General features: G+C 39.6%; 1 protein-coding gene across 7 annotated transcripts in view; it reads right to left on the reverse strand.

Moving 5' to 3' along the window:
* Positions 1–21,961, reverse strand: part of ppfibp2b (PPFIA binding protein 2b) — an 82,700-nt gene extending 60,739 nt beyond the window's left edge. For 5 of the 7 annotated variants that reach the window (XM_051383382.1, XM_051383380.1, XM_051383377.1 and 2 more), the window contains exon 1: positions 21,743–21,929. The gene's annotated coding sequence lies outside the window, so the exon portion shown is untranslated. Of the gene's footprint in view, positions 1–21,742 lie in introns of all 7 variants that reach the window. The other 2 variants (XM_051383376.1, XM_051383375.1) reach the window with 2 other exon arrangements.
* Positions 21,962–25,236: the final 3,275 nt, after the last annotated feature.

A 25,236-nucleotide genomic window follows, 5' to 3' on the forward strand; every position in this document is an offset into this window, starting at 1 on the left:
TTAAATTCTAGCTTACCTGTAACAACCTATAACATTTATTAACAGTTACACTATCAGCAGAAAGTAGAGATTTGCTCTGAGAAACTGAGAAATCCCTGAGGAAAACATGAGGACATATAAGTGATCTGTGATGGAATATTTTCTGCAGCTGGAAAAAGATGCGAAAGATGACAGTAACCTAAAAACATTATATTGTATTATATTTATATCACATATATATTTAGATCTTATTTTGTTTCTTAAATTGTATTCTACTGTCAGGAGTATTATACAATTATACAATATATGAAGGAATCAGAATGCATGAAACTGATGCAGAATTTAATAAAAAACAGAACTCAAAAATAAAAATATATAAGAACCATATGACATATTTGCTGCCTTTGGAAGAGTTACAGTCGTTGTTTCAGCTATGCACCGGTAGTATATGAAAACTGTCCAGGAGATTATAACCGGTATACTGGTTTATTCAGTATATTGCCCAGCACTAATTATATTTAATTTCTGCCAATAGATCCACCTAAATGTTACACTGGACCTTTAAATGAAAGATATGTGGGGGGGGGGTTTGTGTGTTTTTTTTACTGTTCAGGTAATAAAATGCCATAAAATATTGAGAGAGCAAGGACATTTTTGTCATGCTCATTACCAATGACTCAATGATCACTTAAAAGGGCGAGCAGGAGTCTACTCCTGTTGTTGCAGTTTCTACTGGGCACCAACAGAGGTCCAAAAAGTCTAAATGCCTGAACTCTGCTTTATGCAGCAAGTTAGGTTATTTGCTGAGTTTAGTTGAGGGTTTTCCCACTGACACTGTACATCCCTGTGTTTGTTATTTTCTACATGTGCATGTAACCCATACATGCACTCTTTGGAAACCACTGCAGGCATGACTAAAGTGTACATATAGCCAGGAGAAATTAACCACATAACGCACACACATTTTACATTCCTCAAAGCAGGATTGACTTGTCATCACTCATCGTTGCTTCTGGCTGCCCCTCCATCTCCTGCCATCTTTATTTTCAGCTTTTCAACGCACCCATCCTCCCTCCTGTCATCCCTTCCACTCATCCCTTCTCTGTCATCTCTCCTTCAAGGCCCTCATCCCTCTGCCATGCTGTCATGCTGACTTATAGACAAACAGACATAAACATGCGGAAATCAAGAGGAAGGACGGTGATGTAATCTACTGACGCCTTGGGAGAATAAACCCCCCTGCAGAGCAGCCTAATGCTCATCTACATTAGCACCAACTTTTACAGCCACAACTCATCCTGACAGCTGACACTGACAATCTGTAGAAATAACACACAATAGATTTACAGTAACAGACTGTCATTACAACTCTGGCACCGTCACGATTCTCACATTTTTCATTCAAAGCATGTGTCTTCTCCCATGATGCATGTGTGTGTTCACATGCAGACGTGTGTGAGCCTGGTAATTTTATTGTTAATAATTATGAATGGGCCCGTATTAGTCTTGCTGAGACATAGGGTGACAGCACCATTCAGACACTATGACAGACTGACTCTGTTCAACAGCACCGTGACAACAGTTGACCTGAACAGGACAATGACGCCTTTGTCTCTATGTGTGGTTGTGTGTTTTTATGGAAAACAGAGTGTGTGTAAGCAAGGAAATTGTGGGTTTTCATGACCCTGTGTGTTCCATTGTGAGACTGTGTGTATGTAGAGGTGCTGATTTAGAGATTACTGTTGTGTTCCAGCACAAGGCTGACAAGACAAACTGTAACAACCCTAACCACTGTCTCCCTTACTGCACAATCTGTACAACTGCTCTATGTGTGGAAATTGGTTTGTGTGTGTTTGTGTGTGTGGTTGTGGGAAAGACAGTGAGAGAGAGAAGAGAGTGAGGACGTGTGTTGTGTGTGTGTGTTGTGTGTGTGTGTGTGTGTGTGTGTGTGTGTGTGTGTGTGTGTGTGTGTGTGTGTGTGTGTGTGTGTGTGTGAAAGAGTAAGAGAAGTTATCTGCATCTCCTCGTGATTTCGGATTAAATCTTGGTAAATAAACAGCTAATGAATGGAACCATTTCAGAGGCAAATTTCTGATAAAAAATGTTTTACGTCAACTTAATTTTTTTATTCTTTCTTTAGCCAGATAAGTTGAGAATGGAATGTCTGCAACACACACATGAAAACTGTCCTTTTAACTTCTGTACGGTGACACAATGAATGAAATGAAGAAAGCATATTCATCAGCATACAAATACAAAAATGGGCTGCAAATACAGAAAACACAACTGTTAAATTGTTTCCCAGTGTATTTTTCATAACTGTGTCAAAGTTAAATACATAGTTAAGACTGTAAAGTTGAAACTGCATTGAAGATATTAAACTTACAAACAGATATTATGTTAGCATGTAGTTAGTAGTCAAAGGATTATAGAGCAATTACATCATGTTCTTACATGATCATGATCACATGAGCTCTAGAAGTTTAGCTGTTGTGGATTACTCACTAAATAATAATTGCATACTAAATAATCATGTCATTGTTGTCATTATATGCAGACTCTATCCCTATTAAACTGAATGGTGTTTTGGTAGCTGTAGAAACAGACACACCTTTTCCCAGGAAGAGAGGTACACTCCAGAAAAACTAGTTTGTCAAACATGACAATATGTGAGCTGCTTTTTACGGCTACACCCGCTCAGCGTTGACAGCGAGAGAAGCTGGCTCTCTGCAAATCTCTTGGACGGCTTCACTAACAGTGCAACAAGTGTTATCAGTTGCTGATAGGACAAATAAAAACCCATAATGTCTACAGCTAGAAACTTTTTAGATAGTTGCAAGAATCTTATGGATTATTGTTTTTTTGCAGACAGCGTTTGCATTTCTCAACAGTAACCGATGTAAGGAATTAGTAGCTTTACTTGCTTGGGTAATGGCTGACCAATGCTAGCCAGATAGCTCAGCGTTACGTTCATAACATCTATGTGCTAAACAGCTAAACAGGCACCCCCAGCCCCTGTTGTAAGTGGTTACTGGTTCTAGAACAGCAATGCCGCCCTGGAACCAGTTTCTTTGGTTGCTGAAACGCAAAGAAACTGATTCTCTGGTTCGAGATTAGGCTCTAAACCATCCCTCAAACTGGTGGAAAAAGGGTTTCTAAAACCAGCAAGACTCTTTTTTACAACCTGTCATCCAAGCAAGCGGGTCAACCATGTTTCCATGTTGATGGAGCAGTTTATTGACAACAATGCGTGATGGATCAGCAACTTTCTGCTGAGCCTCCAACCCCCACAGACACACAGACACCTTATGCAAACATCTACTGCCCCCTGCCCCTGCTATGAGAGGGGATAAGCCACTCAAATCCAGCACCCTGTGGTTCAACAACACGTAGTTTCCGATATCAACACTACAGTCTTGGCCGGTGAGAAGCAGCAGGTTTCAGAACAATATCTTCCACTGACACAGAAAAAACAAACACTGATAATGCTTCAACTTTCAGACACCAAAACACAATATAGTTCCCAGTGCTGTGTGTAGAGTGAATGAGGTCCTGCTATTCATGAATGTACCATGTTAAGAAATCAAACATCTGCTAGGTGCCTTTATACTAACAATCGTATCAAGAGATCTTTCCCATGTTACTGCACCTATGTGTATGAGAACAGCAAACAAAGCAGTGTGTCTGCTTTACTTCAGCCTCATTCCTCCTCCCACCTGCAGTCTCAGTCCAACTCACACAGACTTCCCTGTATGAGAGAGAGAGAGACAGAGACAGGGAGGAAAGGAGAGGGATGACTGATTAAGCAGTGAGAGCATCGGTGGGCTCAACAGCCTATAGCTGACAGCAAGCGTCCATCCTGAAGCTGTGGCCATCCCACACCATCCGCTGCCAGCTTCATGATGAGCTCCATCAGGACCATCACAAGGCCTCGGTCCATCAGTGTCTGTATTACTGCTCTACACTGCTCCTGCTGCTCTGCACATCAACCAGCACACACTTGGCAATGCTCAGGAAAACTTCTGTAAAAAATTCTTCTATTCGTAACACACTTCTGATCATTTGCCAATTCCTATCTCTGCTACACGTACCTGAACCAGTTTGGTTGTCTAATAAAAACAATATTAGTAAATCAGATTTATTTTGCTGACGTCAAAACAAAAGTGACTACAGGCACATGAGGACAGCGGACACTAGGGCTGTGTTTTTGCTAAGAATCTGCCGATACGATATGTGTCACGATACAGGGGTTATGCTTCAATATACTGTGATATTGCAATTCCCTTACTGATTCCTGACTGTTTTATTATCTAAGTCTGAACACAGTGTAGAAAGAGAGCAGTTAAAGTTATAGTTATAGTTTGAGTTTCTTTGCAAAATGAAGCCACGCTTTTGGACTGTTGTTTCCTCTCCGCCACATGCAATGAGCAACTGTCAACATGCAGACACTGATAAAGGGAACTGATAAGCTCAGTGGCATACGATTCCGATGGATTGGATACATAGTAGGTACAGCAAGGCCCCGACACTACCAGTCTATATTTAGATGTTCAAGGTCAGCCATGCTGTACATGCACACACTCATGATTAAAACAAAGTGCTTTAGAGAAAACATTGAATTATGAACAATTACAATAATATTGTGTCAGACATTTCCTCACTGCTGTGAAAGCTTTAAATTGCTCCTGAAAGCCTGCGCTTCTGCTGGCATGACTACACACACCGTACTATCTGCTTTGTGAAGACAGTAAGAAGCATAACTTTTTTATTTAGTACGATTATTTTTCTATAAGTGGACTACATTCACCTCAGGCTCACCACCAGCCCGACTCAGACACAGAAGAGAGAGAAAAGCTATAAAAAGTATCATCTCAGAGCTAAGTCTGTGGGCTTGAACACTGGTTAGATTATCTTTTCTAGTGTATGACTGTGGGTAGAGTGTGATCTGTGAACCGTGGCTGATGCATGGCTGCTGGGGGAGCAGGAATATATAGCTTCATGTGACTCCCAGCACTGCACTCATCTGTACTGCTCTGTGTTGAACTGCTCTGCTCTTTATTGTCCTATTTAGTCCTGCTAAAGTGCATTTGATTCAACTCTGTTCTGCTCTGCTCAGTTCTCCCAAGAAAACATGGCTCTGTTTTCCGCTCTCTCCACATATTATCTGATTCTCTTCTACTCGACTGTGCTCTGTGTTATTCTCTGGTCAGTCCAGTTGACTTCTGCTCTCATTTCTGCTGTAATCTATTTTGCCCTCAGAGTGAGGGTAATGAACCATAACACAAAACAACACATGACTCCCAGTCAATGATCATCATGAGGGTAGCAAACAGCAATGTGAACATTAAAACATTAGTTAAAATCTTCTTCCCCCACAGTTGTCATCTGCATGATGTTATCGGTGTATAATACATTTATGTCATAAACAATATGTCAGATGGGAAAAATATAGAAATAAGAAGTTGGGTAAACTGCGGTAAGGTGGGTGTACCTTTGAAGACAATGAAACACAACAACACAGACAAGAGTGCACACAGTGAGTAGGTCTTTCCATGCCTGAACTGGCGTGCCGTTGACAAGAGTCACAGGAAGGGTAGAGGAACAACAAACAAGTCAGAGTAACTGTATCACAACACAACACGGTCCTGCATTTGCTTTCAAACTATTATAATGCGCTGACCTTCAAACACATACACGGCAGCAAAGAAACCCTTTTTGATATGATTCTGTTCCACAAGCCTTTGTGAGAAGAGTTTGTTGTTGTTGAATTATTCCTGAAAAGAGGAAGTGTCAATGTTGTGTGTGAGGAGATAACAGTGGTGTGTGTGTGCGTGTGTAACCTATGATGATTCCTTGGGATTTCATTTCTCATTTAAAGAGAACTCGTCAGAAGGCAGATCAGTCATTTCACATGGTTATTAATTACAGTGAAGGAATTGCAGGCTAATGAAACAAATGACCTCCTTGAGATGAATAAGCACACAAGTTGACTGCACACCTTTTATCCTGAAGGAGGGCTACAGTTGTTACTGTACACACACGTACACACACGTTCACACCTGGCAGGTATCCAGTGCTACCACATTCTTGTCATGTCAGTTGCAGAGCAGCTTTACTATAGTAATCATCAGTGTAACAGCTTGGCCAAGAGCACCACAGCTAAGATCAATAGATTAAACCTGTAAAAGAGCTTGTGTGTGTGTGTGTGTGTGTGTGTGTGTGTGTGTGTGTGTGTGTGTGTGTGTGTGTGTGTACATATATATATATATTTGTGCTGACTGTTTGAATGAACAAAGCCAGTGTAATGAATGAATTCCAAGTAAACCTAATGTTTAAGGATCAAATGCCATTAAACAGTACTTTGCTCACTTAGATTTTCAGGCATCTTTGGGTACCAACTTTCGTGAATTAAAACATGATGCAACTAAATGTACTGTAAGACAGAAACAGTAAGATAAAGAAGCACAGCCAAAGTGAAGAAGAGATAAAAAGAGACAGCGGTAAAGAGATTTCACCCAGGGCAGAGCTCCTCCAACAAAGGCAAACAGCAGAGCTGATATGAGCTGACACTGAGCGGATTGATGTACGACACTTAGCCTCTGGACTATTATCATAAGCACAGCTTATTACTTATCATCAAGCTGACTTACAGTAATCAGAAGAGGATGGAGACACGCAACTGGGCTGCGTGTCAGTGAAACGCACTCATTTTCACATTAATTTCCCCAGTGTCAGCCCACCATTCATTCAGTCAGCGGAGAAGATTTAGAGAATCTTTTAAAGATAATGTTGTGACAGCTAATTCAGGACAGATTGCAGTTTTTGCCTGAAAAAGAGCAGAGCAGCTCTGGCGGCAAAAATAAAACAATGAATCAATGACAACAATATGGGATGAACTATACTTATTAGTCACTGTGATTTCTTTTGTCAAAGGCAAACTGTACTGCACTGAAAATATACTGCAGTTGGCAGAGACCTGTTTTTTCATGCACTTGTAACAAAGGCAATTAAGAATTTCAGTGGCAGGCTGACTAACTAACTGACTTAGCTAGCCTGAACATGAAGAACATAAGTTAAGTATGAAGTAACTTCATTTGTTCATAATTGGTTTAACTTTAACAAAGCAGAGGGGTTTTGCAATGTCACAAAATCAACACACACGTTGTATATGTGTGACTGTAATGGTAGACCTACAACTGACCCTTCCTAAGTGCCGCCCCATTACGCTCTGTGCTCCAATAAACAACAGTTGAGCAAGCTGGCAGAACTTCCCAACATATGCTATGTGCTAGCATTTTCCTTACATTAGCAACCTTAAGATGTGACTATAAATGTCGCTTTTATCTCTTAACCATCTTCAGAATGTGGTTGTCTTTATACATAGCCGAGCCTATCACATAGCATATCTAAAAACAGGAAAGGTGACAGTTGACTGAGGTTCTGACCGAGGCTTACACGAGGCGAGACTGAGGAAGGGTCAATTATTACTGAAAATAAAACACTGCCAAAATTTTGCTTTAAATATTAAATGTATGATTAAACCACAGGAGACGTCACAGGATGAATAACGCAACAGACTGATAACATCATCCAGTAACAGCAGTTTCCATCTCTTCCACATTTTCATAGGGGGAAGAGACTTTGGTAATATTTTTCATTAATGGGCATTTAGACAGAAAACAGCCTTGTTATAAAATATGCAAGGTGCTGCGTTTGTGGGGGCGTGTTGTTTCAGGTACTGGTGAGATGATAAAATATGATCCAGGTAGTAAAGTTCGAGCAATGAGTTTGAAGCTTACGGGACAGAAAAGCGCTGCACAGTTGCTCTAATAGCAGGAAGAAAGATTTTCCTAGACTGGAAAATGATCACGGTGGGAACAGGACAATGGACTATTTTGTGTTGGCACCTCTGTTGCATTAATGGACTTGGCTCATTCAAATGAATGAGGGGCTGTGCTTTTTCATACAGGTTGTCAGTCGGAATGTGTCATTACTGTATTATTATTTTGATTATTATTATAAGAATAGTTGTATCAACATCACAATCATTAGGGCTGAAAAAACAGTTACTGTATGATCGTAATAGGCACTATCATGTGAAAAAGTAAGTAAAAAGGAATTTCATTAGTAACTGCTTTTATTATTTAATCTAAAACATGCATCTCCAAATTGTTTTGCAAAGTACAATGAGCATGCAGCATTATGAACTAAATAAAAAGAGATGTATTAATATTTAAGTCGTTGTGTAATGCCTCATTGGACACTAGTCAGATGACAGTGCTCCATTCAGTCTGTGTATTCCATGTTTGATTGAAAATGTGGCATATTTTATACATGAAATAATAAAACAAATGCACTGTTCTAATCATTCTTAATACTTTAACTTCCTATGAACATTTCTGATTATTTAATGATGTCTGACGCTACTAATGGAACTCATTCAGTTTGACATATGGCACAGTATTAATTTGCATGCTGAATATTTTTTATTTATTTTTACTTTTCATAGCTTACAAATATAAAGGTGGGTTCACCCATCACTGCATCCCTGATTATAACACAAGGGGAAATTTTAGGCAAGTGAGGCAGTGAACCGGCATCAATTGAGATCTATGAGGAGAAAATGTTCCATCTGCAGTTTGTTTTCTAACTTGCCTGACAGAAACAGAAGGTTGGGAACATTATTCCAGTGTGTTCACATATATACAGAATCTGGCCAAGACATTTGGATGTGCATACATTACATATGCAAATGATGAGATCTCATAAAAAAAAAAAAAAAAGGATTCACAGTTATGTAAGCGTATCACGCTAAAGCAAGATACTACGTGACCAAAACCAGCCTTTAACTCACTGATGAGAGCAAATATTTCCTCAGAATGAATCAATAGCACACCAGCAGAGAGTCAGGGGTTTCAGCATGTTAAATATTAAGTGAATCTACTTGTCAAACATCTACAGAAAGCTCTCATTGTTTTGCAAGGTGAGAAATCTAGAAATTCCAGCATCACCAAAACCTTCACAAGGTTCAATTATTGAAGGGACGAGGCTGTGAGAACAGGAAATGCCAGAATGCATGTGAACCTGTACCGGTTAGGAAGAAGGGTTAAACATTAACAAAGGGAAACACACACATATACACACAGAGGGGCGTGTGTGTGAGTTTACCGTTCCTCCTCATTTGGCTTAGCCTGTTTGGATTAGTGTCACCAGCTAGAGGCCAGACCTAAGCCCCCCAGGCCCTCCTGTCATACAGGGTAAATACAACTGTGTGTGTGTGTGTGTGGGTGAGGGGAGCCAAGCCAACAAGAAACACCAGATTCTTCACCAATTAACATCAATGCGACGGGACCACTGACATTTAAGATGAGGATGTTCCCTGTTCTGTCCTTAAGTTCAGCCTGAAAGTCTAGCTCTCTCGCCCTCAGTCTCTCTCTCTCCTTTAGTTTTAATGTTCAGCATTTGGTCATAGTGGTAGTCAAGCAACTGGTGTTAGTGTTAGAAAACCATTTGAATTAGACTAACATCAGTGTTAGGTATAACGCATTACAATGTAACGCATTACTGTAATCACATGAAATTTTTCTGTAACACAGTAATGTAATGCATTACTGTGTTACAGAAAAATTCAGTCACATTACAGTTACTAATCGCCAGAGTAATGCCGCGTTCAGATTGCAGGCCAAAGTGACTCAGATCTGATGGGATCTGATCTGTTTAATTCTGATTTGAGCCACTTTCATATCTGGTCCAAATCAGATTCAGGTCTGATCCTTTGCAATGTGACCTCTGTGTGAACATATGATGTGTCATATCAGAATTCATGTGACTTTTATGTCACCCTTTGTCAGCATGCCACTCAGAGTGCAAGCAAAACATGAGGATGAGATGAATAAAAGTGAAATTCAATTCATGGAGCTGAGGCTTCTGTATTTATACTTTCTTTTTTCTTTTTTGGAGTCTCAGTTTGTTGCTAGAGCAGCTCATAACAGCACAGAACAGAAAGGATGCCTAGCCATTACACGTGTTGTACACAAGTTTACAAGTGAGGTGCCACAGCATAAATGGCAGTTTGTTTACTTAAGCCCTCAAACCAGATTCATATATATTTTGCTGTTACAGGGCTTTTTATTCTAAAAAAATCAGATATGATCCAGTCATTGTTATTCACTTTGAATATGATGAATACGCCATAGGTTAATTTACTGCATTTTTATTGGGGCAACTGAACAACACAATATGGCAGTAGTGTATTTGGAGGCCTTTACCTTAAATGGCTTGTATGAGAAACTAAATCTGACTACAGTTTGGTATCGTCCATAGTAGTTCTACAACAAGTGAGGGTACCAAAACTTTACTTATTTTTAATATTTTAAGAAATATAAACATAAATAAAAATGTTTTTTCTTGTTGTTTTTTTTCTCTTAATGTTAAATTTTGGCAAAACACAAGCAGCTGTATGACAAAAATGTTGCCAAGGTTACAAACCAATAGGCAACAACTGCATACATTGATTCTCTCAGTGTGGATATTTTTGGTTTCTTAGGAACAACGGCAAAAGGTTTGATGAAACCCAACCGTGGTGAATTTTGGTGAACATCTCCAGGACTATATTTAGCTCTTCCACATCACTACATCAGTTCGCTAACAAACGATCATTAGTTAGGTCTCAAACATGGAAGTGTGTGTCTGTGTGTATGTGATGACCAGAGTAAAATTACTTTGACAAGAGAGGTTGCACGGCTTTGTCACACACATTCACACACAGAGTGCTGTGCAGCTGCAGAAAGAGCGAGTTTGTCAGGTAGATCACAATAACAGCCTCACATACAGGACTGGTTATCAAGTTCTTAAAGGCTTGGGCTGTTCTTCTTCCTTATGATATTTAAAACCGCGTGCTTTGCAACCCCTCTGCAACACAGAATTTCTGTAACCTGACACCTGCAGCTAAATGCACAGAGCACTATTATGTTCAACAGAACGGTAGATGTGTGATGATACACACAAAACTGAAAAGTTAGATAGCTAGTGTTTTGTGTGATAGTTAGAGTAATCGTTACTACAAAAAAGCATCCACATGCAAAATATGTGCTTGATGATGACTCGCAAACTACTGTAGAGCCCTGGTGATTGACAAGTCATTCTCAGTGAGTCCTCTAGCTCACTGCACGAAACTGCGGATCAAATACCAATCAAGATTTTGTTACTGCGTTTCCTTTTCCTCCCTAAAATCTTTTCAGAAAATTTTTTATTTCCCGAACACAAACTGTGTATCGAGGCGAGCTGCCACTGTTTCCTGCCGTGGACGAGTCGAAACTAACGCAGGCACTCAGCACAGCTCAACTCGCAGTATGTCACTGCAGCTGGCTGCAAAAATCCAACATGGCAACGGCCACAATGCCAAACACCAGGCTTCGAAACAGTACACACAGGTTCACACTGGGGTGTGAAATGGCTTTTAGCTTGATAAGATTAGATTGGATAAGATGTTTCTTTATTGATCCCCCGTAGGAGAAATTCAAATCAGACACAGCAGCATAGGGGAATATAGTGCAAAAAGTACAGAGGTGTAAAAGTACAATAAAGAATCATAAAATAAGAATATTATAAAATATAATAGAAAATATAAGACTGTAATGAAAAATATATACACTATATGCAATAAATGATATCAAAGGCATGAACTTTTTGTGAGATAGAACATCAATACATATCCACACCCAATAATCTCAACCTCAAGTACGACCTCCGTTCCTTGGAAGCTTTTAGACCACTAATAAACCAGACTGTTTGTTCCTGCTAATGGAAAATGCTTAAAGAAGAAGGACCAAGTATTTACTGTGATCAATTATTTCAGCGTTATCCATAAATGATTTTCATGGTCAGTCTCCAGGTTTGTTCCAGGTGTCAAGTTTCTTAACTTTTGTAATATCAGTTAGATGTTTGAATTTGTTACATGATGTTAAATATTCATGTACAGCTCTGTCCATCCTTCTGGAGGGTATACATTTCAAACTGTAGTCTGATGCAGTACAGTATTATGAGACTGTAGAAAAGCTGACGATACAGTAGAAACGTTTTTGGCAGCATTCTCAATATGAGGTCATAACCACGACTTCTCATATCTGGCATGAATCTAAATGCAATAAAAACAGGGCTACAAACAATGTAACATATTTGTTTCATTTTGTTCCAGAAAATACCTCCAAAACACACTCTGAAGGAACACATAAACAATACAAGCAGCTATAAAACCAAGCAGAAATAAAAACTAATCACCATCATATATGCATATGACTTTTTTAAAACATACTTTAACAGTACTTTAGTGGCCTAATAACAAAACTAAAATTGCATTTTTAAATCTCTCTTGCATTTCTTTCTTTCTTTCTCATTTCCAACTAGTTGCCCATTAAAAAAAGAAAAAACAAAGCAGGGATTCATTCTGAACAACACCTGGAATAGGAAGTACAGCTGTGCAGAGTTTTTCCAAAGCAGATGCAGCTTTTATTTTCCAGTTCATTTTGAAGCCCTTACATGGCCCGGGGCGTAGGAACCAGCAGAGAGCTCAAAGACCAGTGTCAGCAAGCCAGCGCTGTAAAAACAACATGTCAACACCACTTAATACATACACAATATAGACAGTCACAACCCAATGTGACAGCTGGGACTAACCAATCAGCACTTAGCTGGGAATGAAAAAATCCAATGGCAGCCACTGTGAGTAATGAACTGGACAAGTTAGATAGTGCACTCATTCTGCCATGTGTTGAAGCTGATGAGATGGCAAAGCATCATGGGAAGAACAGGCATAAGTGCCATCGAGGCAGTTCAGAGGTGTGTGTGCGCTCACATATGGACATATATTGTGCAATACAAAGCAGAAACTCAAATTCAGATTTTGTGTTAAATGAGATACAACAAAAACAAAGATAATATTACAATAATACTGTTATACTAATAATAATACTATAAGGTTTACAATGGAATATTAAAAGGTATTTTTCTTAAAGTTGAATTTTTTAATAATTGTAAGAATACTGGCCTTTAACTAACTAACTATATCCAATTGCGCAACTTCATAAATCTATTATTTTACAGAGAAATTTTACTTTTCCCATTATTACGTTTGTCTGATGGCTGTAGTTGCTGTCCTGGTTTATCATTACCTGAACAGCAACATTGAAATACTTTTTACATGTTAACATACCAATATCATAACAATATTAGTATAATATGTCTGCGTTTTGCATTGTGAGAACCTTTCATACTTAAGTGTAGTTTGCTGGTAATACGTGTTTGCAGTGCTCTTTCAATGAAGGGTAACCTCTAAATCTGGCCCAAGTTATTATTATATCACAGTGAGATACTGTAAGTCTTATTAATACAATACATCAATAATACAGCAACAAGTGCCAATATAATTTTTGCCACAGAATGCCAAATCTGAGCTAAGAATCAAGGTTCAGTCATTTTTTACCTTTGATTTACAATGCTGAATAAATCCTGATCCTGCTTCTTGTGGGATATTTCAGCCAGGCTTTGACCCTGCATGTCATCTTTCCACAGAAATGTAAAGCTCCAGTGTGTAACATTTAGGAGGCTCTATTGGCAGAAATGGAATATAATATTCATAGGTTTTTTTTTCATTAGTGTATAATCACCTGTATGTAGGAATCATTGTGTTTTTGTTACCTTAGAATGAGCAGTTTTTATTTACAGACACCATGGGTTGGCTTCCATGAAGTCCGCCATGTTGAACCACCATGTTTCTACAGTAGCCCAGAACAGACAAACCAAACACTCACTTTATGTGTAAAATTGGTGGAATGCCAGAACACAGCAAGCCAGTTCAGTTTTAAAGCCCACCTTTATTTAATTAGGCCAAACTCCACAAAACTTGATAAATTCCCTTTTCCAATTTTTTACATTAAAGTGCAAGAAGAGTAGCTGGATGTCTTGGGCAGGTGATCATCTTAAGAACATACGACAAAAGAAATCAGTCCACGGCCTGCATGCAAAAGTAACCATAATGGTGAATGCCAGGGCCACCTCCTGCTGGAGCCCCAGTGGAGTGAACCAACTGAGACCATGAACTGTTTGTGCTCTGCCAGCTGATTCAGTCGGAGCTCAAAGATTTTGGCCACCAGCCTCGTGAGTGCAGTCGACTTGCATCCTCATTAGCCTCCATCCAATATTCTGAACCTACTGAAAAAGAAAATCCTAAACACAAGCTAGCAGGGTGGTAAAAACTTCTCCACAATGACAGCCAAGAATGTAGAGCAAGAGAAAACAGTGAAGTGCTACACCTCGAGGACGGCACCTTGGCTACAGGAGACTAGAGTTACACAGAGTCAGTCACGACCTGCTAACAAGCTACCCAGACAAGAACAGAGACAGATCACATTACAGGATAATGTTACAGCCGCATAAGCAGAGGCTGCGTGTGTGTGTGTCTTTTAAAAGGGGTCTCAGGTAAATGTCATCAAGAAGCAGGTGCATAGACAGTCACACACACTCTAACACACACACACGCACACACACTTCATTTCAGCTAAACCAATCTAAGTCTGCAGCTTTAGGCTTTAGCAAAGAGGAACTGTTGCTGTGCTCGTGCAGGATACGCACACAACAATCTGCATCAGGGCTACAGAAAAAAAAAAGAAGCGAGTACTCCATCAGTTTTGAGAGGACTAAGACTCAAACAAATTAAATCGATTTCCATTTTGATTCGAAGGAGGAGAGTGTGCATGAAAGTCTCCTCAGATCCACGGGCTTGTGACTGGGATAAATATTTAAAACTCTGATACCATTTACATCTCATTCTTTCCTCCTGTTCACACATTTTATCTGTTCACTGAAATCTTCTTGCTTAAGAAATGTGTCTGCATTAGTTTTAGTGCTGCTGAATTCCCCAAACTATCCCTCCTGCTTCAGTAAAATGAAGATGTGAAACCTTCACAAAAGGTAGATTCCTGCAATAAAACACAAGGCTACACTGAAACTCAAAGAGAGACCAGTCAGTGCAGTATATGTACTGAAAATTCTTGCATCAGAGGGTAGAGTTAAGAAAAATAAAGCACTGAAATCAAATCCTGATCAAATATTGACATCAGACATGTCTCCTGGGGAGGTTAGCAGCACCACATCCGTGTAGCACAGGAGCAGAAACTAAAACACAACCTGTATTTCTGGAGGGTAACTGAAATATTCAAATATAGCATAGCTCATAACAGTAGCAGCTACATATGTTTTACATCCATTAACCAAATTGTAAGCAAACTTTCCATTTGCTGGGTGATTTGACAAAGTGGATTCTTGAATGAAAAAGAAAAAACAACATAGTTTTTAGCATCAGCTAACTTTCATATGTTTCATGGCAGAATATGTCACAAATACACACTATAGACCTTTTTCACAGCAGCTGTTTTTACATGACAAAGTAGGGTAAACACAGGTTGTACCAATGATACTCATTAAGGTTCCATTCCATTCAGTGCAAACAGAGTCTGGGTGCTGCTAATGTGCATGTTAGCACACTGGAAAGGCTCTAATTAGTATCATTTGTAACACCTGTGTTTACCCAAATATGTCATGTAAAAATGGCTGCTGTGAAAAATGTCTGCCCGGGTTGAGAGAGGGTGGAGCTAATGTGGGAATTATATGAGGTCACCGGACTCTGTGTGCCAATAAGAATGATAAAGGTGCAATCTGTCCCGCCCTAGCAGGAACAAGAAAGCCGACAGGAGAGTAATGGAGACGTCAGTCAAAGGCAGGCTGGGAAAAGCAGCAAATCTTCACAATTTAGAAGCTGGAACTAGAAAATGTTGGCATTTTCACTTGAAAAATGAAGGATCAATTGATCAAAACAGTTGCAGATTCTTTTTCTGTCAACGCATACAAGCAAACACATTCTTCGTCCTCATCCTCTCCAGTAAAAGCTTCCACAAGTTAAGCTAGCAAACTACATGCTATTGTGAGAAAACTATGGCATGATTTGGATTGTGTACAAAGGCAAGGAGTTTGGCAAACGTTCAGATGACACATCTTATAAACTACCTGCAGGTTTAAGTAGCCATGAGCAACATGTTCCTCTCTATAGGCACATTCCTCAATGATGGCAGGTTCTTCCAGACTTTCTACAACTGCATATCAAGATGTGGAGGCACTGTAGGTTCCTCAAGACAAAAATAAAAACATAAAATGCACTGTGCAATATTCAATAATAAAATATCCACGCAGCTCCAAGTCGTAGCTTACATAGTGCCACGGGTCGTCTTCCATGCCGTCCTCCATGTTGGACCGCCATGTTTCTACAGTAGCGGACTCCAGAACAGACAAACTTTCTGCGTTTTTCGGCAGTTTTGCAGCCACCGTAGTCTCTCCAACAAACTGCGCTGCCAGCTCACATTCCCAGATCGTCAAACACAGACACTAGCGGGATTCAGTTAGGTGGAATCTGAAACTTCACCGCTAGATGCCACTAAGTCCTACACACTATTCCTTTAAAGTTAGCTGCTTTCCATCTATTTTAACAGTTTATTAAAGCCAATTTATATGACCACTTCCAGTATACCAGGGTCAAAAAATACAACCTCAGGGGGTCAAAATCTTTATATTCTCGTTCTATATATGATAATTTCGATAAATCACTGTCCTCTGACCTTATATACTATCACCTCTCCCAACCCCAGTTGTCAGCCAGCACTGACCTCTCCCTCCCTGTTACCATCCCTCTTTTCTCAAACTGTCCCTGCATACTTTCCTCTGCTACTCTCCCTCATCGCCCTACTTCTTTTTTTTCCCCTCCCTCACCTCCTCTCTCCTCTGCTTGTCAGCTGGTCCGTTTGATACCGTTTCTGACAAGTCAAACAGAGATAGATTGGACTACAGCGATGCTCACATGCCCCACTTATAGGGAAGGGTTGAGTGTTGGGTGAAATGTACTTATTAAATTATTGCATGTCATGGACAAACTTGTACAAACTCCTACTTCATTTTCCATTAATGCTGAAAGTGAACATTAACAACTGTGTTACTGTGTTAAATATGTGGTAATAATGTTGGCTCTGCTCCTAAAGCGCAACATAATCTAACAGTCTCACAATCATTGCCTGCTCTTCTCTGTTTTTCTCAGAGAGCCCAGTTAGAGCTGATGGAAACAAAATCAAATAATGAATGCTTTTATCCTCCACTTGTTTGTTAACAACAGCTAATTTCCCCTTCTTTCCATCTTTATTCGCCATTTTAACGCTTCCTGTCCTCATCCCTGCCTACCCTTTGTTCTCTCGCACTGTTGTCCATCCCTTTCAACATCACTAGACTAAGATGTCGGTCCTTTGTTTCAAATGTTTTACAGTTGTGTCAGAGATCGATCAGTCTGTGTTGGAGTTCAGTTTATCAAAGCTGCAGTTTAACTACACCAGAACAACCTTACTTTCTGTTGCTGATGGTCGCTGCTGACATTCATTTTAGGCCTGATACTGGATTAAACACACTATAAACACATGAGATAACCAAAATGCAAAACTGCTCTTAAGTGCAAAAAAGACTGTAAATACAAATGTGAACAAATAGTGTTGAGCAGTAACTTTTTACACTAATTCTTACAGCCAGTTTTCATCAGATTTTAAAGCAAATGAGTTCCAAACAGGCCAAAAAAGGCTTTTAATTTATGGCAGCTCATATCAAGTCTTACTGCATCACTAAACAACAGCAGTTGCAAGTCTCGGTGCAACTACATGCATAAATGTACACTTACCATAATAGCTGCAAAAACTACACAACTACAGCACAAAAAACTACCATATTACCATGGATACACCACAGTTAATTGTGATCATGAGAGCACAAAGCTGTTGTTTATTGCCAAGCAGCCAGTTGATAACTACTAGTACCGAAGCCCACATGGTTTGAACAGGACTGATGGAGGTCTTTTAGGTCTGATGATTGGTCCCTCACTTTTTCAAAACCTGTTTTGGCCCCCCTCACTAGGTTCCAGTTTTATGAACCCACTACAATCTCTATCACAGGACCTTCAGACCGTAGAGCTGCCAGAATCCAGAGGAGAGGAGTTGAGAAAAGGTCACTTTCAAGTATTACCGTGCATTCACAGTAATCATGCTTTACCAGCAGCAGCAATGGATGATTAGCTGACTTTTTTTGCCCCCGGTTTGGCCGGTTGTACCTGCAGCCTGAAAGGAAGCCCTGCAGGCACTAAAAGAACGGCAAACTTTTTTAGGAAAAATAAATATTTTAATCAGTGTTCTTATTTATACTGTAAAACTTTAATTAAAAGCCCAAAGAGTCCCAAATAGACAAAGGTCCCTGATACTAGCCTGGTGTGGCTACACTTCTTTTTTTGGCCTTTTATTGCCTTTATTGGATAGTGACAGCTGTAGATAGACAGGAAAGGGGGACAGAGAGAGGGGCGATGACATGCAGCAAGGGGCCACAGGTTGGATTTGAGCCTGGACTGCTGCAGCAACTCTGTACATGGGTCACCAGCTCTACTGACTGAGCTAACCGGGCGCCCGTGGCTACACTTTTTGACAAATAAATGCATGTCTCGTTTAGACGCCTGGTTTTCGTTTTATAGACATTCTTTGGATGTAATAGACCACCAGGTTGCCCACTTGAGCGAGTTCTAAGATGCTTAGATTTCCTGCACAAATATAAATGTTTAAACTTCTGTCAATATGGAAACATTACACCTCTTTAGATCAGTTAGGTTCTCAAGAGTTCAATCGGTCAGTTCATTTCACGGAAACCATGAGCACCAAAGTATAATTCTTACAGATTTAGCAGCAAGGTCAGCAAGAGAGACAGAGTGCTGATTTTGTACATTTGAAACGATCATTAAGTCCAAATATGTGTCCATTCCTCGATTGTTTATATTCCTTTAGTCCGTGAGGGTCCACAAACTAAAAGAATCAAAGGTTTCATAAAAATGAATCCAAGTTGTGATTATTGTGTATGCCTGTTTTCATTACCTTGCTGGCTACAAAATCTAAGGTAGGCTACTGGTATTTCTGAAATGTCTCTCTCTCTCTCTCTCTCTCTCTCTCTCTCTCTCTCTCTCTCTCTCTCTCTCTCTCTCTCCCATCTTTGCTGAGGAAGAGTTTTAAAGGAATTAAAGGCCTGTCCCATATAGAGGCCTGTCAAATAAAGGCAGGTTGAGGTCAGTGATTAAAGCAAATAAAAGCCTGGACTATTGATTTAAGTTTAAGTGTATTATTCATTTGTAAAGCCCAAAAACAATATCCATAAGCAGATTAATATATATATATATATATATATACAGTACAAACGCAGGAAATAGCATTCACATGTTTAAAGGGTTTTTTGTTGAAGAACGCTTTACTTCCTCCCCACTTCTGAAACCAAACCTACACCACAGACAATATAAAACTATTTCAAAGAACCACATGCACTGTAAAACATTTTCCCCTATTGTCAAGATGATAATGCCCCTGTAAACACATTTAGGCTTGGTTTTCAGTCAAACACCGTGCAGTGAGTCATCTCCAACCTTTATCATTCTACCTCAAACAACACAAGGCTTGTAAGAGAGCGCGCCACACACAGACAGCACAGGCTGCGCAGTAAACACACTCAAAAAGAGGATTAAAGTTGTTGTGACGTTCCATGACACTCCATGATCATACATTATATTCGCATATTTTTATATATTAAGCATTTCCACCAACACAGTACTTTCCTTTGTCACATGTTAAACCCTTGACTCATCCCTCACCCACTGTAGTGTGGACTGTCAAATAAGCAAAGTTTTAAAAATCCTAATCCATTCCTTTACTTTTTCTCTTTTCTAGAAATCCAAGCAGGGCCAAGAGGCACTCTTAATTTCTTTTTCTCTCTGACTATAGCCTGCGTAGCATCCATCCTCTGCTCTTCTCTACCACCTTTTTCTCATTTCCTTTCCTCCCCTGACAGCAAACCAAAGATAACCTCTAAATGACTACAGTTATTTCATTTTTTTCTGCTTTTTCCCCATTCTCTCTCCACCACTATCTTTTCTTCCTCTCCCTCAGCAAGCAGAGGATTATTCCTTGTAGATTAAGAGCCTGACTTTGTCTTCCTGGTCTCTACCATTTTCCCTCCTTTGGCTCTTCCTCTCTCATCTCTCTTTTCTAGCAATTCCTCTGCATTAATCTCGCCTATATCTCTCATTCTTCTCTTATTCATCTCTCTCTTCACCACCGGGGGAACAGTAGATTACCTCCAGTGGACTACAGCCGCGGTGTGATTAGGAGCAGTAGTTAAGATGACAGAGCAATCATCTGAACCTACTGTATATGGCTGCAGAGGAAAACCACGACTCTTGGTATTACACAAGCGGCTTTGATCACAGGGATGAGTGCCATCATCTGCTGATCCAGTGAGTGCACACTATGCATTCGTGCATACGTGCACAAACACAGCTCTTAAACCTACCCCAAAGTAGGCTAATAACACTGTCAAAACAAACTCTTTTATATCTCAGATTTGGGCATTTATCTGTCGCCCCTTCACTTCAGCTGCTGTTTTTATTTCCTCTGTTGTTTCTAAGTGCTAACGCCACCCAAGTGCTAACCAAAGCCGCCTTAATCAATTCACTGTCGTCAGTGGCAATGATGCCTTTCAACTGCCTCCCTTTTAAATGAGATTTGCAATAGAAAAGAGGCACCGGCCTGCTGTATTCAGTGGCAGGAGTCTCCTTCAGCTCTCTCAAGTCGCCCGTCTGTGATGTCTGTGCATGTGCGCGTGCATGCCTGTGTGTGTGTGTGTGTGTGTGTGTGTTTGTGTGTGCGTGTGTGTGTTAGTGCAGTGATAGTTGCAGCAGATGCTTCAGCAGAGGGGAGCCACACATCAGCCTTGATATTCCCCCATTAGCATATCAGCATCCCCTCTTTTTCTCCCTCCCTCCCTCCTTTACTCACGCTGTCAGAAATTGATGATCTGCAATTACACAGCATGTGTCAGAGCAACTAAACACCATTTAATAGCCCCAAGCTGACAGTACATGACTGAGCGAGCAGAGAGAGGCACCAGAGTCACGCTAAAAGTAGGCCTACCATGTTCTCTATCATGTACACAAGCCCAAATAGCTGGCACGCAAGAAAAAGTCCAGCCTATAGAATAAAAGTGCATGTTTCACATTCCACAGTACACCTATCCCACATATGATACAGTGCATGATGGTTAAAGGAATAATATATTAATAACATGAGCTATTAGACATACTTATGGTAGGGTGACCATAGAGATGAACACACCACATGCAGCATTATCATAGGAAGACTCTCATATTGGCATTAGTATAGTTCATACAAGTACACACACACATATATATATATACTTATATAAGTATAAGTGATGAAGGGTGTGTTAATGTCACTGTAAACTCATCTATCACCCACCACAGCACACATTTATACATTTTAAAACGTATATCTTCATCAAATCATTGTTTTTAATTAGTGGCAATGGTCCATGAGTCATTTTACCGTGCTACAAAGAAGAAAAAAGAAAAACTTAAAGAACTATTTCCTGTTAAAACCGAATAATTATTCCAGAGGGACAGTCCCTTAACTCCAGCAACTTGTCTATTGTTTGTGACTCTCAAATGCTAGAAGTTTATAACAAACTTATCTCGTCCAGTAGCAGCAAAGAGCTATATGACACTTTCCCAGAAGGCTAACATTCTGTGTATTACAGGAGCAGAGTACTACAGAAATTAGCTCCAGGCAGTTATGTTACTTACGAAATGCGACTCCTCTGAAGCTTTATCGAACTTAATCCTTAATTCTGACAAAGTGAGCCCACAAACACACACACACACGCACACACATGCCCCCCGTCACACACACACACACATATAAACACACTCACACATGCAAGGTGCTCCGGACTGTTGCGCTGTCCCTCCTCCGTACTCCGCGCTGCACTAATGCGCGAGCTTCCTCAACTATCACCTGCCATGTGATAGGCACGATGCCTTCACGAGCCCCTCGGAATATCCCGCGCGCTCGTGTGCCCGTCATTAGATTCATGTCGGTGCTTTTTGTTAAGATAATGATTTGGGATATGGAGCCAGGTGCCATGGAAGTAAGCCAATTCATTAAATATGACTTGAATGCGAACAAAACTAATGAATTAAAGTGAAAGAAAATATGTTTCTTCTCTTTCCTACAGTGTGATGTTCAAGTGTGCAGAATGATCTATGTGCACAGTTTGACACTAGAAGATGGTCCAGTGTGCAGTTTATACACGTGTGATCCACCAGTGCACATCCACTGAGAATGGGCTTTACAGTGAAGTAGGAGACATCTTGTGAAAAGAAATGAGCATATTAATAGAATGGGGAATTTTTAATGAGGTAGAAGGAGTAGATTCACTTTTTAAGGATTTTAATGTGGAAATTATACTTTTGTTGCAACAAAAACACACATATTAGACACACAGTATTGTTCCAACCTGACTTTTGGTATATATCTTAATACAAGGGGGATCTTTAATTACTTGCAATAAGAAATCTGTCCAGAATCAGAATCAGAATCAGAAATACTTTAATAATCCCCGTGGGATTCATCATGTAAGGATCCAACAGACAGCAATGTTGATCGTTTACACATAATGCCAAGCCATATTTAAATGCCACACTAAAATCTAAACGACATACTATTCATATTCTGACATTGCATGTTGGCAGCACTGACAGCCTTAATAATGTAATGTAAATATATCCGACAGTACATGAAAGCAGCAAAATGCAGGCGGTAATCTGAATATTTTGCAGGATAATTTGAATTTAAAGACATTAAACTCCGTACTCCATGAAAAGTTATACAGTTTGTCTTACAACCTCCTATACCTCCACTGCACCTCAGGAAAAAGAGTTGAAGGTACTTTAAGAATACCTCACAGATGAAACAGAAACCTACAGGCCTGTGCTCACTGTATCCCGTGTTGGTTTAATATGACTCAACACTGCCATCTGGTGGCACAATGTATGTTTACAATACACGGCACTCGGACTATTTCCATCTCTTTTGACATGATGTATAATCGGCCTAATATTTGTTTCTGATGTAACTGATTTATGTGTGTCTGGCTAGGATGTTTCATGTTAAAAGTAAATGTGAGAAAAGTGTTCGTTACAGTGTCAGCAGTGTCCTTTTTGTATCGCACCTTTTTGTAATTACCTTATTACCTTTTGATTTTGTTGTTGACCTTGTTTACTCATTGATTCATTCAGTAATTTAGATCAGGAAATAAAAGGAAATGCGTCATTAACCAAATGAGGTTAGGCTGCTCTTACGAAACATGCGTGATATAATACGAGTTCTAGGGCACAAGACAAAAGAATATAAAGTATGAAGTCAGACCAGATTCAAGTACGCTTCTAGAGTGGCTGGTTTCTCGCTGTGATACCTCACTATATGATTTGTATTGCCACAGGCTGAATAAAAACTATTGTTGTTTTAAGAAAATGAGCATGGTCTGATAGAAATTGGTAAAGAAAATGCAAATAAAATAATGATAATAATAGTAGTAGTTATTAAATAGAGAGTGGTAATGCAACATGAATAATCCACAGGAATACAATGTACTAAAATCATATAAATGTTAAATATGATCAGGGACCACTGATTCCATTATTACCATAGAGATAAATCATTTACTGAACCTTTTGAAAAATCAACAACTTGCAGCAGAACTGTTTTTCATGTAATAATATGGTTTCTTTTCCTAGTAGCAGTTGAAAATCAGTTGAAACAGGGTGTAACAGTGCATTGTACATTATCTAAATGTACTAAATGTAGCCTGGTGATTGGGTTTCAATGCAAAATGGGAACAGGAACAATTCTGTCAAACTTCTTTTGTCAGAAAGATAAAGGCAACAGTGTGATAATGATCCTAAAAAAAGTTCTTTTTACGTATCAAACCATTATTTCAATGAGAATATGAGAACAACAGGACAACCCTTCTGTGTCCCTTCGTCGTCTGGAATTCAATTTATTTATTTGTTGCTCCAATTCTATGTTTTCAATCAGGTGACCGAACTCTTTAACATTAATTACAGAGACCACAGTCCACCTGCACTGCAAGGAAAAACCCCCTGTTAAAAGGAAAAAACCAAGAAAAAACCCCCCCCCTCTAGGGGGGGGGTGTTTTTTCTCCACCAACCCTCTTTAAAAAAAAATTAAAAAAAAAAACCCCCCCCCCCCCCAACTGTCCAATGAACACACATTGGACAGAAATATTCAAATTGTCACCTGAAATATAATTACAGTCACAATGACAGCAAACACACAAAGGAAACATAACAAGAATATAATCCATTTTACTCCTTTAATATATGCTTTATATGATATAGGTTATATGCACCTATAACACCTCCACCTTGCATCATATGTGGGTTTTGATAGAGGGTTTTAAAGGTGGGCTGTTAACACCGGTAAACAATGCCAAGAGAATACAGCTAGCAGATGTATGTTATATGCATATGTACCCTATTTATCCAACTTACTCTGGTTTAACCTGTACAATACAAACAGACTGCCGTTAACCCAAACCTGACCAAGGTACAGAAGCTTTGGTGTATTGTTGTCAGTGATATAGCCAGTAGGTTATTTGTTTTCTTCCTGCATGTGGAGACACTATTGTATAAACTAGGAAGCAAACAATAAAAAGAAAGTAAATGGACAGCAACACCTTTTGCTCAGTACTTGAAATCACTGCAGCTGATGGGACTACTGGTTCACTGAGATCTGAGATCAGTGGAGGTAAGTCTGGCCCTAATAAATGAACAATGGTTTCATTTAGCCAACAGCAGTGTGATACTAGAGATACATGTATTTTCGCACATTTCTATATTCTTTGCCAGACTAAGATTCAAGGCAAGCCATTGCATCCACTACCAGACTCTAAAGTGGGCAAATGCATTACGTGAGTTGGTTCGTGGTAATTTAATTAATTTGCTTTTCAATATACCACTAAAACGCATTACTACCAGACCTGTATACTTGTCTTCTAGAGGGGCCTTGTGTCACAATTTAAATGGTGCATATTCCAAAATAAATGTGTGCTTAACCAAATGACCACAAACATGGGGTCAATAGGGGCCCACAGGCCCTCGAAGGCCCCATAGTTGGTAAATATGGTCATAAATGTCTTCTGTATGTGTTATTACTTTATTTCTCAGTTTTCAAATGAATGAAAAGAAATCCCATTTGACCTTCAGATTACAGTATT

This window comes from Dicentrarchus labrax, unplaced genomic scaffold (assembly GCF_905237075.1).
Source record: "Dicentrarchus labrax unplaced genomic scaffold, dlabrax2021, whole genome shotgun sequence".
NCBI classification, from domain to species: Eukaryota; Metazoa; Chordata; class Actinopteri; family Moronidae; genus Dicentrarchus; species Dicentrarchus labrax.